We start from the raw sequence: 22567 nt of genomic DNA, 5'->3' as shown, positions 1-22567 counted from the left end.
TTTGGAGTAACTGGTGATAACAAATGGTATTAGGCACCCCTGGTCAAAATGGTGATTTATCACAAGGTTCAAAATCACTTGGCAATGGGGAGATTTATTTGCGTGGATCTGTCTTTTACCCTGTCAGAACCAACAAACAATACAAAATAGGGCTATCAGAATTTTATCTCTTTTTGTATATATGATTAAGAATGAACTTTAGAAATAGTGGAGGCTGAAATTAGGCAAATCTCTTTCATTTTAGTAAGGCTGCCTCCCAACTCTTATGAGTTGCTCAGTCAATCATAATCAAATACTTTATCTAATTTTATTAAAGAGCTTCCTGTTCATACTTAGTGAGAATGATTTCTTCTCGACAGATGCAGTTCACAGGTGCACAGAATGGCTGAGGTTGGAAGGTACCTCTGGAGATGATGTAGTCCAACCCCCCAGCTCAAAAGAGGGTCAGCTAGAGCAGGTTCCCCAGGGTTGTGTCCAGACAGATTTTGAATATCTCGAAGAATGGAGACTCTGCATCCTCTCTGGGCAACCTGTTCCAGCACTGGATCACCCTTAGAGTTAGAAAAACAAACAAAAAAAAAATTCTTATGATTAGATGGGATTTCTTGTATTTTGGTTTGGGCCCATTGCCTTGTCCTTTCAGTGGGCACCAGTGAGAAGACTCTGGCTCTCTTTTCTTTACTCCTCCCCATCAAGTATTTATGCACATTAATAAGATCCCCTTGAGCCTGCTGCTCTTGATGCTGAACAGTGCCAGCTCTCTCAGCCTCTCCTCGAATGAGAGACGCTCCAATCCCGTAATCATCTTCATGGCCCTTCACTGGACTTGTTCTACTATGTCGATGTCTCCCTTGTGCTGGGATGCCCAGAGCTGGGCATGTTCCCCCAGATGTGGCCTCACCAGTGCTGAGCCAAGGGAAAGGATCACCTCCCCCAGTGTGCTGGCGACTCTCTGCTTCATGCAGCCCAGGAGGCTGTTGGCCTTCTTTGCCGTAAAGGCACGTTGCTGGCTTGTGATCAGCTTGTTGTCCACAAAGACATGCGTGGCCTTCTTTGCAAAGCTACTTTCCAGCTTTTTGGTCTCCAGCCTGTGCTGGTGCATGAGATTGTTCCTCCCCAGGGCCAGGACTTTGCATTTCCCTTTGTTGAACTTCATGAGGTTCTTTTCTATCTGGAAATGGTTTCCAGGATTATTTGCTCCATCGCTTTCCCAGGGATCGAGATGAGACTGACTAGTTTGTTCCCCAGATCTTCATGAAGATAAAGGTGACACTTGCTTTCTTCCAGTCCTCAGGAACCTGTCCTGATCACCAAGAACTTTGAAAGGTAATTGAAAGTGTCCTCCCCATGACCTCAGCTGGCTTCTTCACCACTTGTGTGCATCCCATCAGGTCCCACGGACTTATTTATCTCCATGTTTGTTCAAATGTTCCCTAACCTGATCTTCCTCCACTGAGGGTGAGTCTTTTCTGCTTCAGACTTCCCGTCTGGTCTGAGAGGCCTGGGGTTCGTGAAGGCCGGTCTTCACAGTAAAGACCAAGGCAAAGGACATTGAGTACCTCAGTGTTTTCTGTGTCCTTTGTCACCAAGTCTCCTGCACCTTGATTTGAAAAGAGCGTGCCCAACCGATATCCCTCCTGTAGATTTATCTTTAAGAAAATATATAGAATAACCCCATGAATCTCACTTAAGCAAGTTGTATTGTCTGTACAGCTGTTATGCAGCAGTACAGCAAAGCACATGAATTATCCGTTTGTCGTCAGTAGCATTACTCATGTGCCCAAAGTTAAGCACATACTTAAAAGCTTTGGGAAATGGGCCTTTAATTTCCATCACTGTGAAATGCTTGAAACACAATCTGCTGCTATTTAAATCTTGTTCTGAGACATCTACAGAGTACAAAATTGTCCGCATTCAAAGATCGATTTAAAGAATTGCTGGCTGGAAAAGGAAAATGATAGAAAATAAGAGAAGAACAGCTAAGTGGTGATTTTTAGGGAGGATTCTAGGAGCTGGACCAAACTGACCAGCTCATGCTTCGTTTACAGTTTGCAATGTGAAAAGGAGCTGTATGAAGCCTGAGACCTTAATTTAAAAGGCAGCGGGTATGCAGATAAACTTAGACTCAACTCAGGTGCCACTTTCCTTCCGATAAGGAGTTGCCTTGTCTGTGTATGCATTTTCAGCTAGTGAAAATGGAATCTCAGTTTTATGAGGCCTCCAGTGTTTTCCTGTAAGCCCGATAGCATGAAATGCATTGGCGAGTGTCTTGGTGCTTTCTGTGCCAGCTCCAGGGCCCTCAGGGGCATGTCTCTGTGTGCATCTTGCCCCATTCCTTCGTTAGCCTCTCTGCTAGAACACAGTTCTTGATTGCAATGGCAATTGCGGACAGGGTAGAGAGCGACTTCAGCTGGTTACTGCAAAAAGTTTCAAGCTGGAAGTCAGAAATGAGTGTTTTTAGCTTTGCGATGCTTTTGGTGTCCTTTCACTTCTCGGTTCTTTTTTTGCCTTTGTAAATTGTTTCCGGCAAAAGCTGTGTCTTTGCACAGTCCCTGCCCCTCTGGAGACCTGCTCCCAACCAAGACTTTTGCATACTCTGCAAGTAATAATCATCAATTATTGTGATGGCACCAAGACCACAAATCTCATTCTTGAAATGCAGCAGAGCAGTTATCATGTGGCAGCAGTGTAATCAGTGCTGTCTTCTGAGAATGGCACTTCGCGGGAGATTATGGAGACGATATCCTGACCTCAAGTCTTTAAGGGCTCTCGTAAAACTGAGAGATTAGTTTTGCTTAGATTAACCCTGCCAGATTCCGATTTGGCTATTTGCATCCTGCTTACTGAAATTATCCTTGAAGCCTCAGCAAGACTCAGGGTTACAAGGCTCTCTGCTGCTTAGCATCAGTCTGGTATCTTCCACCATTTTCTCTGTGGAACAGGTCTGCGGGGACATGCACGATAGCAGCTGCACCAAGGTTGAATATGACCTGGTACAAAAATGCAGTTTTTTTAATTTGTGCAAGTACCCTGAGGTTCCTTGGGATGAAAGATACCAGGAAAATGTGAGCATTTAGTGTTGTTCATCTAGGTATACTTTAATTCAATTACTATATGCATTAATAGTGCTATCAATAGCACCATCTACTGACTCCAGGAGAGTGGCATGCAAGCTCTGCACTGTGATGGTGGAGCTGACTAATGACAGTGATAAGAGGGCAGCTGAAGGGGCTGTCCCTCCTCACCCTGCACCTCTCCTCTGGGCGATGGGAACCAGTCAGCCTGCTGGGAGCTGGGATGGCAGGTCTCTGTCAGTGCTCCCAAATCCCATTTCCAAGCTGTTGTGACCCTCCTCTCATATACGTGTCACTAAATAATCCCATCTGAAATCGGTAACAAATGCTGGGAATATTATTTTCTTCAGCACTTAGGCCAGTCTTCTCCATTTGCCCGTGTCCTCGCTGCGGTCTGCCACGTCTGCCTGTCTGCGAGGCCATCACAACAGGATGTCCTCTCTGCCCACCCCAAGATGTGAGCTGTGGATGCTCTTGTACCTTTGTTCAGAAGCTGAGCAAGCCAGGCAAGGCGATACAGATAACAAAACGTATAGCTGTGGCCCTGTCCAAGTTAAATCATGAGTGCAGGATCTCTGCAGTCAGCTGATACAAGCCATTGCATGTTTTAGTAACTGTACAAAGCACTTTTTTGAAAAGGAGACCATGATGTAGGATGCCATCTGAACAGCTGCCTGAGCGTCGGGGTGACACAGTCCCCATTCTTTGCCTTTACATTGGAGTAAAAGTGATGCATATGTGATGCCATCTTTCATTCCTTTTTCCCCATGATCCCATGAGGGCTCAGACCTCCCTCTACTCTGCAGAGCCATAATCCCTTCTCTAATACCTTTGGGGAGCTCTACCCCAAAGCAAGTGCTACAGAGCTTTCCAGATCCTCCAGCCCAGCACCTGGGATTTGTTCATGGGAAGCAACCATCTTACTATTTGCTCCAAATTTATCCCATTGTCAAAAGATACAAACTCTGTCCTTTTTTTTTTTTTTTTGTTGTTGTTCCAGGACAGGATGTATCACTTAGAAATCTAATTTTTCAAAGAGGAATTCAGTTTCTCACACTGCTGCCATGTGCTTTCTAGCATTCACAGAGCCATTGCTCTGCCCCAGGGAACTGAAAGAAAAAAAATTATAGACAAGGAAACAAAATAATCAAGAGGAGATGGCCTCAATGTGGGAATGAGGAGTACCAGGAAAGAAGCGTGTGTTTCCAGCGCTGCAGAGCCAATGACCCTGGGGCTACAGACGTGGCTTTTCCAGGGGCAGTCTCTAATGTCTGAGAAGGGGTGAGCACACATGCTTGCTGTTCCCTCAGGGGGGCATTGAAAATACCCTTTTTCCCCTCCCCAGCCAACTGCAGGAACCTAATTTCTTTAATCGAGACCTCTGATCATCTCCGGACTCTCGTATAAACCAACAAAAGGGTTCAGAAGTGACTGCGGCTGGGGGCGAGGGCAGGGATGGGACAAACAGAGAGGTGTCCCCTCAGGCTCCTCCGACTGAAACCTGCGCAGCAAAGAAGTCAGTCTGATTGCCCGAGGTAAGGCTCTGGGTCAGACGCGCAGTAACGAGAATGGAAACAGTCCTCCTTGTGTGGTAAATTACCCAGGGGCTCTCTGGAGAAAAGTAGTATGTGATCATGTCATTAAGGGCTGTATAATGAAGCTTCTGCCTTTGGGGGCAAGTTCAAGCTGTACAGAGAGCCCTTATTATAGCTCCTCCTCACTTCTGAGTGTTTGGCTATGCAGATTAAATAGTACTCTTTGGCTGCAGGGTTTGAGGACGTTGTATGCCATGAGAAAGTCAATAAATGATAGCAGTTTAAAGATCTCCTCAACAGAAAGGTTAAAAAAGAATTCAGCTGAAAAACACACGAGTCCTGTCTGTATTGAAAGATTAAATAGCTCCACAGCTAACATCAAACAGGAGAAAAAAGTCCAAGTGCTTACAAGACACTTAATCCTATGTCTGAATGTTAATTATGAAGCTGAGTTAAAAATTGAGAACGCTGGGCCAGCCCTGATAAATTGGCGTTGCTCATTTGACTTTAGTGTGGCTATGGTGATTTGTATGAGGTAGAGATGTGATTTCTCTTACAGTGAGATTTGTGTAGGTCAGCAGCACAAATCAGCTGTGTCCAGCTATGTACTTATTTCTTATCGCACCGATTTTTGGGTTTACCTCAGTACAGCACCTCTCTGTTCACAGTAAGAGACTGTCTGTATTTATTTAGTATTTCCTAGTGGCTTTGGGGTTTGTTTTTTGCAGATGTGTCTAGAGGTGTGAACTTCACATCAGACAGTTCAATGCTGAAAAGTCACCAACTGTCTGCCGCATTGCGTGATCATTGCTGTCTGAGCAAAATGGGCTTCTTGTACCGGGCTGGCTGTGCTTGCAGCTCCAACAGTTCACCCAGCGGCAAAGGCAAAGCGTGAGTCAATGGGAGAGCTGGGCCGTTCTTGGCAATTTCCATATGGGGAAAGCTTCAGTTTTGTTGCATGCGATAGCTGTGGAAAAGATTGTAACCGTCTCCTCTGTGAGCAGAGAGACAAAATAATTGCAAGTTTTGAGAACAAAAGAGCACCTTGGAGAGCCACTTCTTTGCAAGCATGCTTGCAGCTGTGTGGTGCCCCAGCCCTGATAAATGTTGCACTAAGACAAAAGCAATCGGGAAAGTTTCTAAGTTTCAATAATTACATGCTCCATACTGCTGAATCATGGCAAAACATTGCCAACCCGGTATTTTAGAGGCTCAGATGTGATTTCTTCTTCTATTTTTTCATCCACTTCAATTAGAAAGGAAGGCTTTTTGTGTATGTAGAACCTATTCTTTGAGATGCTTTACCTTTCTGTTTTATTGTCAGTTAGCAGTTATGGAGATACCTGAGGAAACTACGTGCTTATTAGATGAGGAGGTTCACCACACAAAGTAGTGGTTTTGAGCAGCTGTGAAGCAGTGGAGTGGAGGATTCAGGAATTAGTCAGTGTCCTGGCTCTGAGTGCGAGCAGCGAGTCACGGTGCGCTTCACAGAAATGTGTTTTGGGAAGGCAAGTGCACTCGTTTAAATAGAAAGGGCCAAACCATTTTCTGTCATTAAGCAATGTAGCTCTACATTTTTTTTAAATTAAGGAGGGCCTCATAGTTAAATCTACAAAGATATCACTTATTGAATGGCTGTAATAAATATTTCTACATAGAATTTCTCCCCAGAAGTTGCATAAATAAAGACTTGGGAAAGAAAAATCTCTTTGCTTTCCTGCCTTTTAGGTGGGAGAGGCTTCTGTTTGCTTAAATTGGAGTAATAATCTCATGGGGCAGCAGAGATGCTGCAGATGAGTGCATTAATTTCCAGGAAGGTCAGGGTCCCTATTTGTACTAGTCAATTAATTGGCTAACTTATGCTTTGACTCCTCTAAAACACTGGAAAGTGCTCGTGGAGCATTTCAGCATTGCCAATCACTGCTGAAGCACTCGGGCATTCACTGCAGGCAACAGGAGGCAATTTTACCATTGAGTAATTCCTGGGCTTGATGAGACATTGCCTCCCCTGCCCCCATGCTGCACCTCCCTTTCCTCCCTGTCTGCGTTCACAGCAGATCTTTCAGCTTGGTGCCTTTCTTCAGCCCCCCTACTGCTGTCTTGCCAAGTGGTTAATCACAAACGCATTTAATTGGAGTTCTCCTGGCAGGCATTAGCCCTTATGCCATTAATTTGGCTAGCCATGAATCAGAGTGACTTTAAATGAGGGATTCCCCCCCTGCAGCCCTCAGCTGGCAGAGGCAGGCCCAGGACCCCACTTCTCAAAAGAGGGTTTACGCTCAGTGCCCTGATGCTACGGCGAATTTCTGTCCATTGCCAATCTTGGGGTTTTTTGGTTTTTTTGTTTTTTGTTTTTGTTTTTTTTTTTTTAAAAAAGCAATTGCCTGCAAAGACCAACCTGATTTCTCCAAGGCAAACTCTAGGCCCCTTCTCCATACACTTGGTCTTCAACCCATTGGTAATGATCAGTAAATTTTCTCGGAGAGTCTCTGTGCTGCCTGTAAGGCAGGATCATTTCTCCATACCATTCTGAATAGGGGAAAGAAAAGAAGCTGCGTGGGGAGGGAGAGAGTATAGAGCAGGTTGGGGAAACCTGTGAGGTGAATAGATGAGAAGGGCATGAGCTGTTATGTGTTGGGTTCTTTAATCCAGCAGGGAAACAGTTATTAGCAAGCACACTTAGCAGGCAGCAGGCCACAGAGACCTATCAAGATGACCCTGTTTATGCTTTTTCCTCTTCTGAACCCTGGCCTTGCTCTAAAAGCACTCATGGAGACAGGACCTGGGGAGCTGAGTACACAGTCATGAGTATAGCTTGTAAGTGCCACAGCTGTGGGCTGGTTAATGCATACCTCTGCATGTGCTGCTGACTTTTTGGTGTTGGCTTAGCATTCACAATGCCAGAGCTGTCGTGTTACTGTATGCATCTGTGGGGTACTTGAATTCATGTCTGAGACAGGCCTGGGAGGCAGCAGGGTACCCTCACTGGAAGGATATTGCAGGACCAGTCTATACCTTCACCGTACAGTGGGGATTATGCTGCTTACCCATCATGGTGAATATGTCGAGATCTAGTTGAAGAAAGTGGGCTTTATAATTGTGGTGCCATGGGGCACCGATTGTCTGGTGCCTGTGTGACCTTCAGCATCCCTGTGGGCTGTGAAACATAAGCAGGATTATCTGTGCCTGGAGATTTCCCTGTCTCTGCTGAGGACAGGCACAGCAAGTGTCAATGATTCCCACTGCTTTATGTTCCCTTTTAAAGGCAAGGGTGCTGCAATTCCAAATCATCAGGCGCTGTGTGGGAGAGATACAGTAAAAATGACCTTATAGCCTCTCTGAACCAGCACGGACCACTAAATCAGCTGGCAGCCACAGCAGGAAAGGAAGGCTGTGGGGAAAAAAAAAAAAAGAGGGTGAATGAGAGCAATCAATCACGTATGTGTCAGATCTGCCCGTGGCCTTTCCATTCAGCCAGGCTCTGACAAGTGGGGACACGCTGGAGGAGACTTGCTGCCTCCGCTGCTTCTCCCAGAAGCTCCCAGGTGTGAAGAATCCTGTTTCTGTTCTTGGAAGGAAGCTCATTGTTTGTGTGTGCGTATGCACATGTGCATGCTTTTTTAGACTAGCTGATGTTATATAGAAGCTGGGTTGCAATTCAAAATAGCATATTTGGAACAATTCCTGAGCTGTGAGCAGCATGACATGATGAATGGAATTTGAATTTTGTGGTCAGCTCCCTACCCCCACCCCAGTACCCAGTGTTTTAAAAAGTTGCATGAAAAAGCAAAGCCAAATTATTTGCTAACTCAGGTCTGTTGAACTACATTACACTTCTGGGTGGCAAAAATGTGGAAGATTTGTCAAAGAATGCATTTTATCCAGGGAGAAAATGTGTTATTCCAGATGCATGAGATGTGCAGAGCTCGGTCTGACTCAGAGGATGAGTGAGCAGGGGTTGGGAGGGGGGTAGGAAAGAATGAATATACTGGGGTGGATAAAACTACTTTTTTTTTTTTTTTTTTTTAATATTCCTGAAACAACACTTTGGTAATGGAGATAATGGAAAGACAGTAGAAACAGGCCCTTTGACCCTATTTTGACCCTATTTCCCTCTTCTTGGGGTAGGATTACTTTTCAAATAATTACTTGCTTTTCACTGCAGCTTCAAGACCTGAAATACCTCCCATCTGGTCTGATGTGACCTTTGGCTAATCTGTCAAAAATGCACACAATAATCTATTGAACTGCTCTTCTTTTACCCTTTCCTTCAGCCTTGTTCCTTTAAGAGTTTGCAGGTTACAAAATCCTTTTGGTCAGGTTGAGTGTGTAGTTTTCTTTGCTGCAGACTTCCCCTCTCCAGCCCTGGCCACTGTCGGAGTGAGTAGGGCTCTCTCTCTTGCTGTCCTCTCCCCTCACAGACAGACCATGGGAAGGAGAGCTCGCCCAAGTTGGATGGACTCTCTGCTTCCCTCTCCCAGTCATCCTTTAGTCGTCTGTCTCAACGAGGGTGTTTTGTGCTGAAGAAACAAGGAGACGAGGTCATCGCCCGAGGGGTTTGCAGCCCAAACAGATGTTAGCACTAGGAGTGCTCGAAAAATTCCCATATGAACTACTTTTCAGTGGAAAACAGTTTCTTGACTAAATGAGCGTGTTCATGGAAAGTGTCTGCATCCCATGGAAAATTCCACTTTTGCTGAAAAAGAGAAAGTCCCAAACTCAAAAATTTTCAATCTAGAAACTCCATTCCCATAAAGGACTGTGACCTGGGGCTGCCACACCATGTGGCTTCCCCTACAGAGCCTCCCCTTGGACCTGGGACAGGAAGAAATCTGCTGGGTCCCCAGGGCTGCTTCCCTGCTGTTACAGCAACCCCATCACATAATCCACCTTCCAAGCAATTAAGTTTCTTGCCTTTACTCCTCCATGCAGAAAGCTGCTCCAGAGCTTTGCTTTTCTAATAGTTTAAAATCTTTTTACTGTTTCTTGTCTAAATTTATTCATGAGCCACGTGCTCCAGTTTAATTTTTTGTTAGTGTTGTTCTGTACATTACAGGTCTCTCTTCTCTCTGATGTTTACCTCCATTATGTTGTGACAGTGAGAAATCATACTTCTTTTCATTTTGCAATGTCAAATTGGGCTCTCTCCTCTCCATTTCATCTTGCTAGTTCTTTTCTGCACTTGCTGCACTTTAAATTAATCTTTTGTACGCAGTATTGCAGATGCAGTTGGGCCAGTATCTCAAACACTAGAATCAGTATTTCTTACATTCTGCTGGAAGCATGTCACATCACACATCTCAGGTTTTTTAGCATGGTTCATTATCATGCTGCAGCCAAAGCAGGTCTTGGACTTCAGTCTAAAGCAAAGAATAGGAGCATGAGTTGTCTGGGCAGAATGCCAATAAGACATGGTGGGGGAATTTCAGAGTGAAATAATCAATTTTCAGCCACAATAATATGTCATTTCACTATTAACATTTTACCCCCCAAAAAATCCCACATTTTCTTCTAGGAAAAAGTCTTTTCCCCTTACCACCTTTGCTCAGCTCCAGATTTCTCCTTGGTTCTCACCTTCAGGGCAGTGAGCAAGCCCAGTAAAGAAGTCTGTAAATCTTGGTCAAAATCAGGGTTACAAAGCCTGCCTCTGGCATGTCTCTGAGTTTTGCTTGACTCTAGGGAGCAGAATTTCTGACCTGATCAGTTAATCGATGGTTTTGTTACAGGTGCTGTTTTGAAGGCCATTTGAGTTGTTTTCAGCTGGGACACTGACTTTTATAGTACGTTAGCTTGTCAAATGCTATTCACGATCAAAGTGCTAATTTGACACACCTGGTAAATGCCTAAAAATGATAAACTCCTAGGGCAGTGACAGCCAAGGGAAGATCATCTTCCTTCTTATCCTGGGAATATCTCTGTGGAGCAGCTGTGTGCCCACAATAGAGGCCTCTGGCTTTACCAGGAAGGAAATTGACCGATTAACTGATTTTTGCTGTCTTTGTGGGCAGTGACAAACTCCTACCAGGCACCATGATACAAACCTATAACCCTTGCATTAAATCTGACCTTATTTTAGGAATCTTTGATCCAAGTCTAAATGCCCTAAAGAGTAGTTTCCATTTCTGATGCCCATATGGCTTGTGGGCCTCTCTGTTCATACAGGTTAATGGATAAGGTGCTTCTTTATCAGTGTTGGATGTGGCTGTCTCTACAGTCTGGTACTCGGGGACCCTTTTGTTATTCTATAGCATGGACTTGTAATTTCAACACAACGGCAGAAACCACAAAGCATGTACAAGTTTGATTATAGGCTCAATCGACGCGTTTCTCTCCCACTGATCATACTTCAGTTGGCCCTGTGGCAAGGGACATGTGATTTCTGTTGCCTCTTTGGCTTGGCCCTGTGATTCACAGCCTCTTCTGAGGCAGCAGCCGCTGGTGACATACCTTTTGTAATGCTCAAGGCCAGAGAAAAGAATCTTTTTTTTCTGACAAGCTAATGTGGGCTCATCATCACAGTCCACCTTGTGGGAACCACTTGCAGGTGCTTTTCCCCCCGGTTGCCCTCGGAAGGGGCCGGATGGCTCGGATCATAAGCCGCCAGCTGTTGCCTCGTCTCCAAAGTCACCATGTTCCACGAGGACAGTCGGGGCGACGGACTGGGTTTCGTGGCTCCCTCCTCTGCATTGCAACATCCTCCCCCCCAAAAAATGAACAATTCCAGTCGCTTCAGAGGGTTTTTGGAGTGCTGGCTGTGTCAGCAAAATCAGGCAAGTCTGCAAGGATGCTGGGGAATAGCTGCTCTGGAGGGAGCATTTGCAGTGCACAGAAGTGCAGTGCACAACGAAGAACAGAAAGCTGCTGAAGAGCAGGGAATCTGGAGTGCGGGTGAGCGGCCAGCCCTGCCACCTTGTGTCGCCTTTGCTACTAGGGAAGGCAGCAGCAAGGACACAGCTGCCGGCTTTGCCTGAGGAAGGACTGTGAGATTAAGCTCTTGCACATCAAGAATGCAATTTCTAGGCAAAGGAACTAACTTTGTCTGTTGCATGTAACTAGTCGCTAAAAGAGGAATGTTTTTTACATGATATGTTGAAGGTATTTCCCTTATCATCTTCGCCTTGTTTAGAGGCATATAGGCCAAAATATGATAGCAAAAGCATTTTTTTTGCTCTCCTGTTTTTCTTCCCTTCCTGTTCATCTCCCTGGGTATTCTTGGAAACTCCTCCCCTCCTTTCTGACATTTGCTTGGAGTGATTGCTGCTCTCTAATTATCAGCAGCCCACACAAGGGAGTGTGTTGCAACTTTTTCACAAAGTCCAGTCCTGATACGAAGGCTCTGACTCTCCTTTCGGTTAACTTAAGTTTCAGTCTTCACTTATGACTAAGGCTACGTCTACACCAAGGTAGAGCCTGAGCTAACAAGATATTGCCTAATTCACAGCTGGACTCTAGTGAAATCTTCATCCCTCTAAACCAGGCCTCCTCCCCTGTACCAGTCACGGAGGTGTAGCCAGACATAGACACTGGGTTATGCTGGGTTTCCAGGTCAGGAAATAGAGGGTGAATTTCTTGAGGGTTTTGGAATAAGGTCAGCATCCCTGTTAATATCCCCAGAGTGTATCTCAAGAGCAGTACAAGCTCCTATGTTCACCACCATTCCCACTTTCCCACATGGGTCCTATAAGTCTTTAAGCATGCTACAGTCCTGCCAGGTGTTGCCTGGATGTGCCTGGTTTTAAAAACGAGTGTAAGCTTCATTTTTATATCAAGCAACATTTTTAGGGCCATGTAGTTTGTTGCAGGTTAGGACAGTAATGCCACACTCTGCCCTTGTATGTCTGCTGATCTTGAGCAGGCCAGTTGCTAAGGTTGACCTTCAGGGGCTGAGGAGAGGGGACAGACATTGTTCATCTCAGCATGGGTTTCTAGCAAAGTATTATTATCCTGCTGTAGGCTTGTTACATTATTTGATGCTCTAATCTCCTCCTGCCTTCATATTTCTATCACTTTCATTGCTCCTTGGTTCTTTATGCCATGTCCTGGCAGCTGACGAAGGGTAAAAAGCATACAACTCTCTGTAACGCTTGAGACACAACATACTGCATTTCCCTGCTCTGGGGAGGCATGACCACCTGTATCACCTGGTGCAATCACTACGCACTCTAAAATCATAGCTGTCATTGCTGCTCTCCTGGAGGTGGAACAAATCCGTGCCGTGGGGTGTTAAAATGTGTATGCTGGAAATGAGACACCCAGAAACAAAGGGTGCGTTCAGACCACTGTGGCAGTGGTGTCCCTATGACTGTTGGCAGTGCTTGGCTGGTTTCTTGATCTTTTTTTCAGCCCCATCTGAGATTTGCCTGTCCCTTCCCCAACAGACAGGTACATTTAAAGGTCTGTCTTACAGATCAGACTTGGAAAAAACAGGAGGAGAGAACTTTGGCAAAAGCAAGTGAAAAAAAGTGTATGACTGCAGACAGAAAATAGCTTCCCTAAAAGCCAAGGACAAAAGAAGGATGGGAACAGCTAAGTAGCCCTGCATCCGAAGTAATGCTGGATGCTTTTGATGTTACTGTGCACTAGGCAAATGTGACAGCATAATCGCCAGTGCTGGTTCTCAGCATTACTTCTAATAACTAGTAACTGTCTTAAGAGAGAGTTAGAGAGCGTGCACAGAAACTTCTTGATGAGAGTATTTGTGCGGCCAGAGCATGCAGGCCCAAGACAAGATGGCTTTGCTATGCAAACATATAGCGCCAGCCTGTCAGGAAAGTGCCTTCTGGAAAAAAATGGACCAATTCCCTCTTCTAACCTTCACGGCAGTCCACACCTTTCACCTCCTGTTTTCCTTGTAGGTTTGATCCAAAACTTACCAATGTCAGCAGAGTCTATGAAATTACTGGGCTGTAGATCAGGTCTCCCTTGCAGAGATAGGATTGGGAAGGGGATGTTGTCCTTATGGTGCGGTGAATAGATTTCCCAGATCATTTGGGACAGTGCTGGTGTAGAGACCCTTCCTCCATCATCCCGGAGAAAGTCTTCGGAATGCAATTTTCTTGAGATTTTGGAAACAAGTAATTTTTTTTTCTTTGGGTTCTTCTGTCATGACACAGCTGCGGGAGCTTATGCACTGCTGTTACTGTGGCAGGAGAACTGGAGACAGGGGACCTAGTGAGATTACACACACTGTGTCACAGCAGATTACTCAGCCCAGAGGACATGTCTTATGCATCCCTGTCGGTTGGTTGCCACACCACAGTCACCCTGTAACGCAGAGTCTAAACTTTTTGCTGCCTTGTAACTACTTCCTTTGCCACAAGATGGGGATGTGAGCAGCAGTTTAGTCCCAGCTGCTATGATCTGTGCTCCAAACTTGGGACACGCTGCTTGACAATTGTACAGCATGAGTGGATTGGTATGATGCTCAAAAAGTGTCTCAATGGTCTTGTGTAGATTAACCGATCTTGGCACAGAAGGGTTTGTGGTACACATTAAGTTAGTTGGCTAGATTGGCCTATGAGAAAACTGAAACAAAGTTGCCTTGGTGGTAATTGATGAAATGACGTGGTTACTGTGTTAGTGTTTTGTTTCCTCATTCTGCCAGGCAGGCTGTTTAGAAAGGATAGGCAAATATTATTCTCAGTTCTACCTTTTGTATTTTGAACAATCCCTGTAAAAATGAGGCACCAAGCAGTGTTTTGATTTATCGTATTGCTTCTCACAGAGGTTTGAAAATACAGCTTAATGTGTGGACTGCTTCCATGGCATAAGGCCTCCAATGAAGTATGCTGTCTCTGTGAACTAGTTGGCCAGGATAAACATGTAGCCTTAATTCAAAATTCTATATCAAGACCCTACTTTTTTTGTTGTTTTCTGACAGTGAAAAAACCTTGGGAAAGACCAGACTTGATGGGAGATAGGAAGTCTATTCAAAACACCATTAGCAGAAGGATAGAACTGCAAAATTGCAGTACACTCTTGAATATTATCCTCCTGATTAAGTTATTTATCAGTATAGGGAAATACATCAACTTTGCCTTTTCTGCAAGAAGGACAAGATAACAGGGTGAAGTTAAATGAAGAAGAGCTGGTGAATTTGGCCTTGCTTCAAAGCTTTCATGGAATTGCTTATAAAGCTCTTACAGTCTATAAATTCCATCACTGGAAATTGTTTGTCTTAATACAGTGATATTATTGCCCAGGTGCAGGCATGGTCAGCACTGCTTTGGAAGTGGAAAGTGTGAAAAAAGTTGCCTGATGGGAATGTGGAAATACTATTATTCTTGTTTGCGAGCTGGATTTGCTCATTCAGGCTGGCAGGTTATGTAAAGAGGACAGCCAGATGAGGTCCAGAAGTTTCTTATTGTTGATCTACTGCTGCGGTACAAATGGGATGTGTAAAGAACTGTATTGTGCATGGTTGGAGTTATTTCTGGAACACCTACCATTGTACAAGTACAGCTCTGTTTGTGTAGTTTGGCATATCCAGCTTCATGGCCGTATTTTTTTCGGGGACATCAGAATAGGTGCCGTAATAATACCCTTCGAGTTGACCAAGGACAAACTGGACTTCCTGTATTTAAATGAACACGTTTTTCCACATCACTTAGAATCAGGGGCATTATTTCTGAAAAACTTTGGCCAAGCACCTGCATAAATTTGGCAAACTTGCAGAAGCACTGAACATGAAAACTCCTTAGAGTCACTCATTTCTTGACACAATATCCTTTCTTTGGGCCTATGCTTACTCTTTCCATGGAGATGACATAGCCGAGGTATTTCATAGCTGTTTGATGAAAATCCAGTTGCTGTGTATCTTTTCTTGGCAAATATGGTTGAGCTACTGTAGAAGACCTTCACAACAGATGAAGATGGAAATTCCTTAAAATTGTATCAACTAGTCAGTTATGTATTTTTATGTTTCATTGGTTATGTATATATTTAAATGAGTGAGATAATGCTTTCATTTCTCTATAGAGAAAGTGAATTAGCCAAAATCCAAATACCATAAACCCTGGGTATGGAAAGGTTTCTTCCCCTGCAGAAATGAATTTCCATGGTCCTTGCCCACTCAGGAGCTCCATTTTGTAGCCATTATTTCGAGTGTGCATACTGGCAAGACACACACATTCATAAATAGCAGCTGGTTGTCTGCTTTGTTATTATTTAGGGATGCTTACATCTGAAACAATTCCTTTTCTTACCTTTGTCAAAGTTAAAACATCTGTGTGATGTGATGAGCCATACACCGTTTGAGCTCATTGCAACTCAATGTCAAATTTAAAACCATTGCAGCAGTGGCAAGAGACAGTCCTCTCTGAAAAATATGTATCATCTTAGGTCACTGAGTGGAGATTAACATCCTCCTTACAATCAGCTAAATAAATTCTAGACTTACATGAGCTGCTTTATTTTCTGTTTCCAACTTCAAGAGGCAGCATACACCCACAACTGCTCTGTCCAGTGGCCAAGGTGAGCAATCCAGGCTAAACCCTGGATGAGACAGATCCTTATCCCACAGATCTGATGTTTAAAGGATAGCGCTCTGCAGAGGATCTTTTTGCTGTCTTACTAAAATGATAATTTCTTGTTATCAGCAAGAAATTCAGGAAGTGCATAAAACAGAGAAGCTGGAAGTGGCTGGCAGCTGGGCTGGAATGAGTAACTAGCATAGTTTCATAACATGCCTGTGGGCAGTCCCTAATAGCTTTTGGCTGAAATCTTTTCCAGTGTATGTATTTCTTTTTTTTTTAATGTTTCTATAATGAATGCTCCCATTCCTGCTAGGTAAAGGCAGGTGTTTAGCATACTCAGCCATTCGTTTGGTCAGCATTTTGGTAGGTCTTACCACCACTTACATGCATGCAAAGGGCTAAAAGTGGATGTGAGCACCTGGCAATCCCATTTTGCATCATCTATTTTATGAGGTGATACATCCTCCCTTCACCGGTTTGTAGCCACTAATATCTTCGTTAATGGCTTTAATCACTCCTGTAGGTCTGCTCCAGGATGTGTAAATCTCAGTGAGAGCCCTACAGAGATAATTCATAGTAGCACATCAATAAAAGTGTGTATAGTTATGGGGGAGTGGGAGGAGGGAGGGCGGGAGGGAAGAAAACTTCAAATTTGCCAGAAGTTCTAAACTGTAAGAAATCTGCCCCTAAACAAACACTATATTGGTGTATTTGTATTGGATACTCCTCACTGTTTATCTGCAAGCAAAAATAGTCTTATTTATAAATGCTTTTCCTATCTACCACCACTGATTGGATCTATGTTTTCTTTTACTTTCCTCTGTGTTTTCCATTTATCTGATGAAGTGTTAGGGTTATTCAGTTTTGCATGGAGAGTAGCGACATGCAGTAATGTCTGCCTCCAACAAATATTAACCTTAGCTAAAGGCATTCTATGAAAAGTCAAGTGGGATATCATAGATAAAAAGGAAATGTTGAACTGCAGAACAACATTATTCAGGGTTGATTAAACTGTAAATTGTGTTTCAAGAACAAGAACTTGGTTTTTACATTATGATCATAGCTTTAATACCAGATTTCTCCTTCTCCCTGTACTTTCCCCTGTCTCGAAGAGATTGTGAAGGCATGCAAAATTCATCCTGCTGGTTTTGTGGGATTTACATTGGAAATGAACTGCAGAACAAAGCCATGCATCTTCTTTTGGTGAAAGAGTTCTCAAAATCTTTTTTTTTTTTTTCCTCCCTCCTAAGACGCACAGCAGCTTTCTGCATTTCTCAGTTTGGACAATGAAATAAGTTCACCAATGTCCATTGCAACCTAAAAACGAGGTAATTTCTATTCCCCTTCATCTTCTGGTTTTCATACAGAATGAAAAGTTAACACTGTGTATTTGGTATTAAAAACAACAACAACAACAAAAAAGCATTTACATTAGTTTTAGATATTTTAAAATATCTATTTTGTTTACAAGAACAACATTGGGGGAAAGTCATCCTTAATTTGACTCTCAAATCCAGTATATCTTGATCTATGGAGTGTTAAGGGCATATGCTTACATTAACAAGTGAAGATATGTTGAAGGCTGATTAAACTGGATCGGGGTGGGGGGGGTAGGCAGTGTTTTGCCAGGCTTCTCGGAGAACTTTATTTTTCCTTTAATTTGCGCCTATGCTGACGCTGTCCCAGGCAGAGCATGAAGGGTCAAGGGGGACGCCAGGCCTTGCCAGCATGGGTGGCAAGGCAGGCCACAGGCACAGACGCCAGCTGACAGCGTCACCGACCTCTGCCGTTTTGTTTTTTGTTTTTTTAAATACAGAGGCACGCACTTCAAAATCTGTGGTTGAAAAATCCTCTCTCATGATGGGCTGGGCGGGGGACAGCGTTTTTCTTTCTTTCTTTTTTTTTTTCTTCAAATTTTTGCTTCTGAATTTTGACCTCTTCCAAGAAAAACCAACCGAACAAACAAAAAACAAACCAAAAAAAACAAGCCCTGGGGCGCCCTGCTGCCGCTGCGATAATGGCCGCCAGGGGGCGCCGCCGCCGCCGCCATGTGAGGAGAAACGCGAGGACGGCGCGCGCGCGGAGCCGTTAACGGCCGCGGCGCGCGCGGAGCCGTTAACGGCCGCGGCGCGCGCGGAGCCGTTAACGGCCGCGGCGCGCGCGGAGCCGTTAACGGCCGCGGCGCGCGCGGAGCCGTTAACGGCCGCGGCGCGCGCGGAGCCGTTAACGGCCGCGGCGCGCGCGGAGCCGTTAACGGCCGCGGCGCGCGGCTCCGCCATGTACAGGACGGGGGACTGTGGCCGCCTTCCCTTCAGTTTGCCTAAAAGCCTCTAATGGAGACCGGGCTGAGAGGGGGGTTTCAAATTCATATTTGTTCTGCTGCTGAAGCTGGACTTTATTCTCTGGAGGAGCTAGTGCCAATTGGTGTGAGCAGCTGGCTGTGCCCACGGGTGGGTTGGTTTGTCAGTGGAAACCGCCCTCACCCGCGGTGTGCCGGCACCTGGGATCCCCGGAGGGGACAGCCTTTGGAGACCCCAGCGTGCACCCCTGCCGAGGTCGGTGCTACGTGGGGCCCCTCATGTTTAGCAGGGTCAGTATAAGTCCTCTTGCTGGCCTGGGCTATGTGCACCCCTTCCTGCAGCAGGGAAGGGGGAAAAGGCATATGCTCCATATACCATGCTCAGCAGTTAATATTGAGGCTGATTACCTAACCCCCACTCTGGTCAGGACTGCAAGGAATGAATGTGAACACCAACAGCTGTGGGTTTGGTCTGCGCTCGTACCTGCTGCCATCATGAGGAGTAAGGCAGCTTTTGGCAGGCAAGTAAGGTAGGTCTCTGTGGGATGTGACCTTTTGAAACCACCCCTGCTAAATCTCACAGAGCCCATCTGCCATGAGTCTGGGGAAATGGCTGCCCTCATAGGCTCTCAGGCCTGTGGTTGCTTCAGGCAGACTTTAACTTAGCAGCTTTTCTAGGTGATTTGTTTTTTTCCTCTTGGCTATTGCTTAAGAGTTGGATTCCTGGGAAGACAGTTAGGCTACAGGGTAACTTGTGCAGCATTTAGGTGGGAATTGTGCAATGTGCTTCATGCTTTTGGTCCCCTGTATTCTTCTACAGCTGCCTTAATTTTAGCATGACTTCAAACAGGTATAGTGATTTGTCCAGGCAAAACCCCTTGCTGTGATATGGTTTCAGTTGGAGGAGGTGGGAGGTGGTTCTTTTATATTGAAGTAGTCATCACTTACTGTAACAAAAGGCAAGTGCAACAGCCTGATTGGTTTTGTATTTTTTCATGTTTTGGTTTGGTGGTTGTGATACTGATTGAGACCAGTGTATCCAGATAAAGTTACTAGGGTTTTATATGTGTACATTTTCAGTGTGTTTTTTTTCTGTGGAAGACTTGCTGTTTGAGATACACATGTGATCTGTGCAACAGCTGTTGTAAATGATGGCACTGAACTTCAAACAAACATCCAAAAGTTTTCGTTCGTTTGCTTCTTTTCTACCATGACCCTTGCAGTTTAGCCCATGTTAATGTGTTATGAACCTGGAGCTAATGTGGTACTAGCAGCACTCTTGCGGTTGGCATTGTGTTACTGTTTTAAAACCCTATCTTTTGATCGTAACCTAAATTATGGTAGTTCTGCAATGATAGTGTTCCTTTGCACAGGAAAATTATTTGGATTACCAAATCCTCAGATGCCAAGCAATTTTGCACTGACATGTTTAACTTTGACACTTATTCAGGCTTACCTAACTACATATTGTTTTTAATAATTTGTAATTATTATTTATGTCTCTGTTTCATTGATTTGGTAGGCTGGTAACCCAGCTGCTTAAGTGTACATTAATTTTGTGCATAGTTATTTGATATCTATGTTCTTGCTTAGCTCGTTATCCTTAGACTTAATACGTTATTGAGCCAGACTATGTCAGTAATACTTTATACAGCTGTCTTGAGATGGATGATATATATTTTAAGAAAAGCTTTCTTGTTACTGCTGTTTGGATGAGAAGTTCTAGGTAGTTATATGGTTGTAGGGAAACTTGTCAACCAAATGTTGGTGTGGAAATTTCCAGCTGCTCTTGCATGCTTCTTGATCTGTCTCCCTGTCTCTTCTCCAACTGCCAGCTCTTACACAGTGCCAACCGCTCAAGTATGTCCCGTTACATCTTTATGCACAGCCTTGGCGAGGGCACCAAGGGTACACCTCTGTTCCCTTTGGGCCTCTACAGTTGAGTTAGCCATGAAAGGATGGAGTTATGTTCAAGGATACTAGAGCTGCCTGTAGTCATTTATTTCACAGCAGCTTGTTTTTATGCGGGCTGTTATGAAATAAATGCTGAATTCTGATGTCACAGTGGAAACAATGAATAATAGGTTGAAGCAATATATTGCATAGTAGAGATAATGGGGTTTGTTCACAGCAGTGGCATGAGGAAATTTCTTTGAACTTCTAACACTACCCCAGCTGTTCTTCCCCTCTGGGAATGTCGTTTCAACATCTGAGGTTAAACTTCTTATTTGTAAACAAGTGGGAGTGAAAATACGGATTTTTTTCCTTGTTTTATTCATAGCATGATTTATTAGTGCTTTACAGTGTTTTTGCATGAGCTTCTGTCTATTACATGGAATTGGAGAGTAGATGATGTAGGTCTGTATCTCAGCCAGACAAAGTATTCTCTTGGCACTCCTTAAAAGATAGGTATTTTAAAAAGCCATCAAGCATTTCTTGCACACAGATGATAACAGTATAGCTGAGAACTATAGGAAACATCTGTGTTGGCTTGTAAACATCTGTGTGACTGAAGCTAGATAGGCATGATACGTCGTATAAACCTTTGTTAGTGATACTCAACTGGTAGCTCTCACAAGCTTTCAGTTGTCTCTAGCAACATGCATGCTCTGATTTGAGCCCTTGTGGCTCTAGATGCATTTATGATAGTTGCATAAATATTCCGCACGTAGTAGTGCTGTCCATGCAGTACAAAATGTCTTGGAGGTAGCAAATGGAGGAGACAGCAGAAGGCAATGTTGTCTTTGTCAGCAACATGGAAAAACACAAAATTATTCTGGTGGAACTTGCTATTGCTGCTTGAGTGTGGGACTTTGACATGTGGTGGTTTGATATGACACCTGAGCCAGACAACATGAAATAGCATGATGGGAGTCTTTCATACAAAGTTTTTTTGTTGGGTTTTTGGAGATTTTTCCTTCTTAATGATAAGCATGACTGTTTGCTTGGGTTTTTTTGGTTTTTTTTTCTTCCCTCTTTCTTTTTTCTGAGGGCTTTTGTAAATTGCTTACAGGAAAACAGTGAAGGTTCCCTGGATAGGGAGCATCTTGCAGTCAAATACCACAGCATGTCTCACCTCATTTCTGCGGTACCAGAAGTAGTAGTGCTCCCCATGCAACACACCTTTCTTGTAACCACAGTCATGGTGAAAGCTGGTGGTTCAGTGGGAGGAGTGGGAGTGGGGAGAGATCAGGATGTATAGAAACATGCCTCTGCAGGAAGGGTGGAAGGTGCAGGAAAGAATGTGCTTACTTCTAGGCTGATGTTAAGGAAAAGTTTAGGTGAATGTTAGTGTGCCCTATACAAGTGAGACAGGGATTGCATGGTGCCGAGTAGGAAATGCTGGGGGGGGACAAAGGCATTTAGGAAGATTCAGTTCAGTTTTCATTTCTCTTCCACCCAGGACACAAGTATCCTGGCCTTCAGCTCCTTTAAGACTTTAAGCAAGTACGGAAGTTTCTTTATGAACACACAAGTTATGAATATGCCGTATCCCCAAGTATTCCAGTGACTTAACAGAAGCATGGATTTTCTGACTCGGGTAGATAGCATCCTGCAGCTGTGGTAGCAAAAAAACCCCTCTACTTCAGCTGGAATGTCTCCATTTTATGAACCAACACTGCTGCCTGTGGTGCTTTTTTCCTGGTATTGTATTTTATAGAATGAAAATGTGCATTCTGTTTCTGTAACTACATTTATAAAAGCCTTAGCATTGTGGCTGCTCTTCACTATGGATTTGTGTCTGAACTCTTCACTCCCAAAGTCTCCAGAGAATATCAGTTTCTCATAATTCACTGTCCAGATTACAGTTTGAAGCATGTCATTGGGTTTTACTGTGAAACTGCAGTGAGGACTAAGAAGAACTGAGCTCTCTGATTTATGTGAAAAGCACATTAGTGGCTTACAGTAAGAGGGGGATGGAGTAGAAGGATGTTACATCAATTCACCTTGCAAGTCCCATAGTGTACTTGAAATAAGAAACTAAGAAACGTTAGGGCTGTAAACTTACAAAGTGGGAAAGTAATAGTTTTGGATTAGACTGGCTGAAGTGTGCTTAGAGGAAACCAGAAACTGAGTATGGAGAAAGTTCTGATCACAATACCCTATAAAAAAGAAATTATGAATGAAAATTCCAATCTGCATGCAATGTTTTCCCCTTTGATGAATAGCTCAGTCTCTCCTCAT

At 44.1% G+C, this 22567-nt stretch overlaps 1 protein-coding gene across 1 annotated transcript in view; it reads left to right on the top strand.

Moving 5' to 3' along the window:
• Positions 1-18724: 18724 nt before the first annotated feature.
• The window catches only part of FAM13A (family with sequence similarity 13 member A), a 149694-nt gene continuing 145851 nt past the window's right edge, over positions 18725-22567 (top strand). The window contains exon 1 of the mRNA XM_064510460.1: positions 18725-18912. The gene's annotated coding sequence lies outside the window, so the exon portion shown is untranslated. The remainder of the gene's footprint in view (positions 18913-22567) is intronic.

Source organism: Dromaius novaehollandiae, chromosome 4, assembly GCF_036370855.1.
Source record: "Dromaius novaehollandiae isolate bDroNov1 chromosome 4, bDroNov1.hap1, whole genome shotgun sequence".
NCBI lineage: Eukaryota > Metazoa > Chordata > Aves > Casuariiformes > Dromaiidae > Dromaius > Dromaius novaehollandiae.
This window is presented reverse-complemented; position numbering and strand designations above follow the sequence as displayed.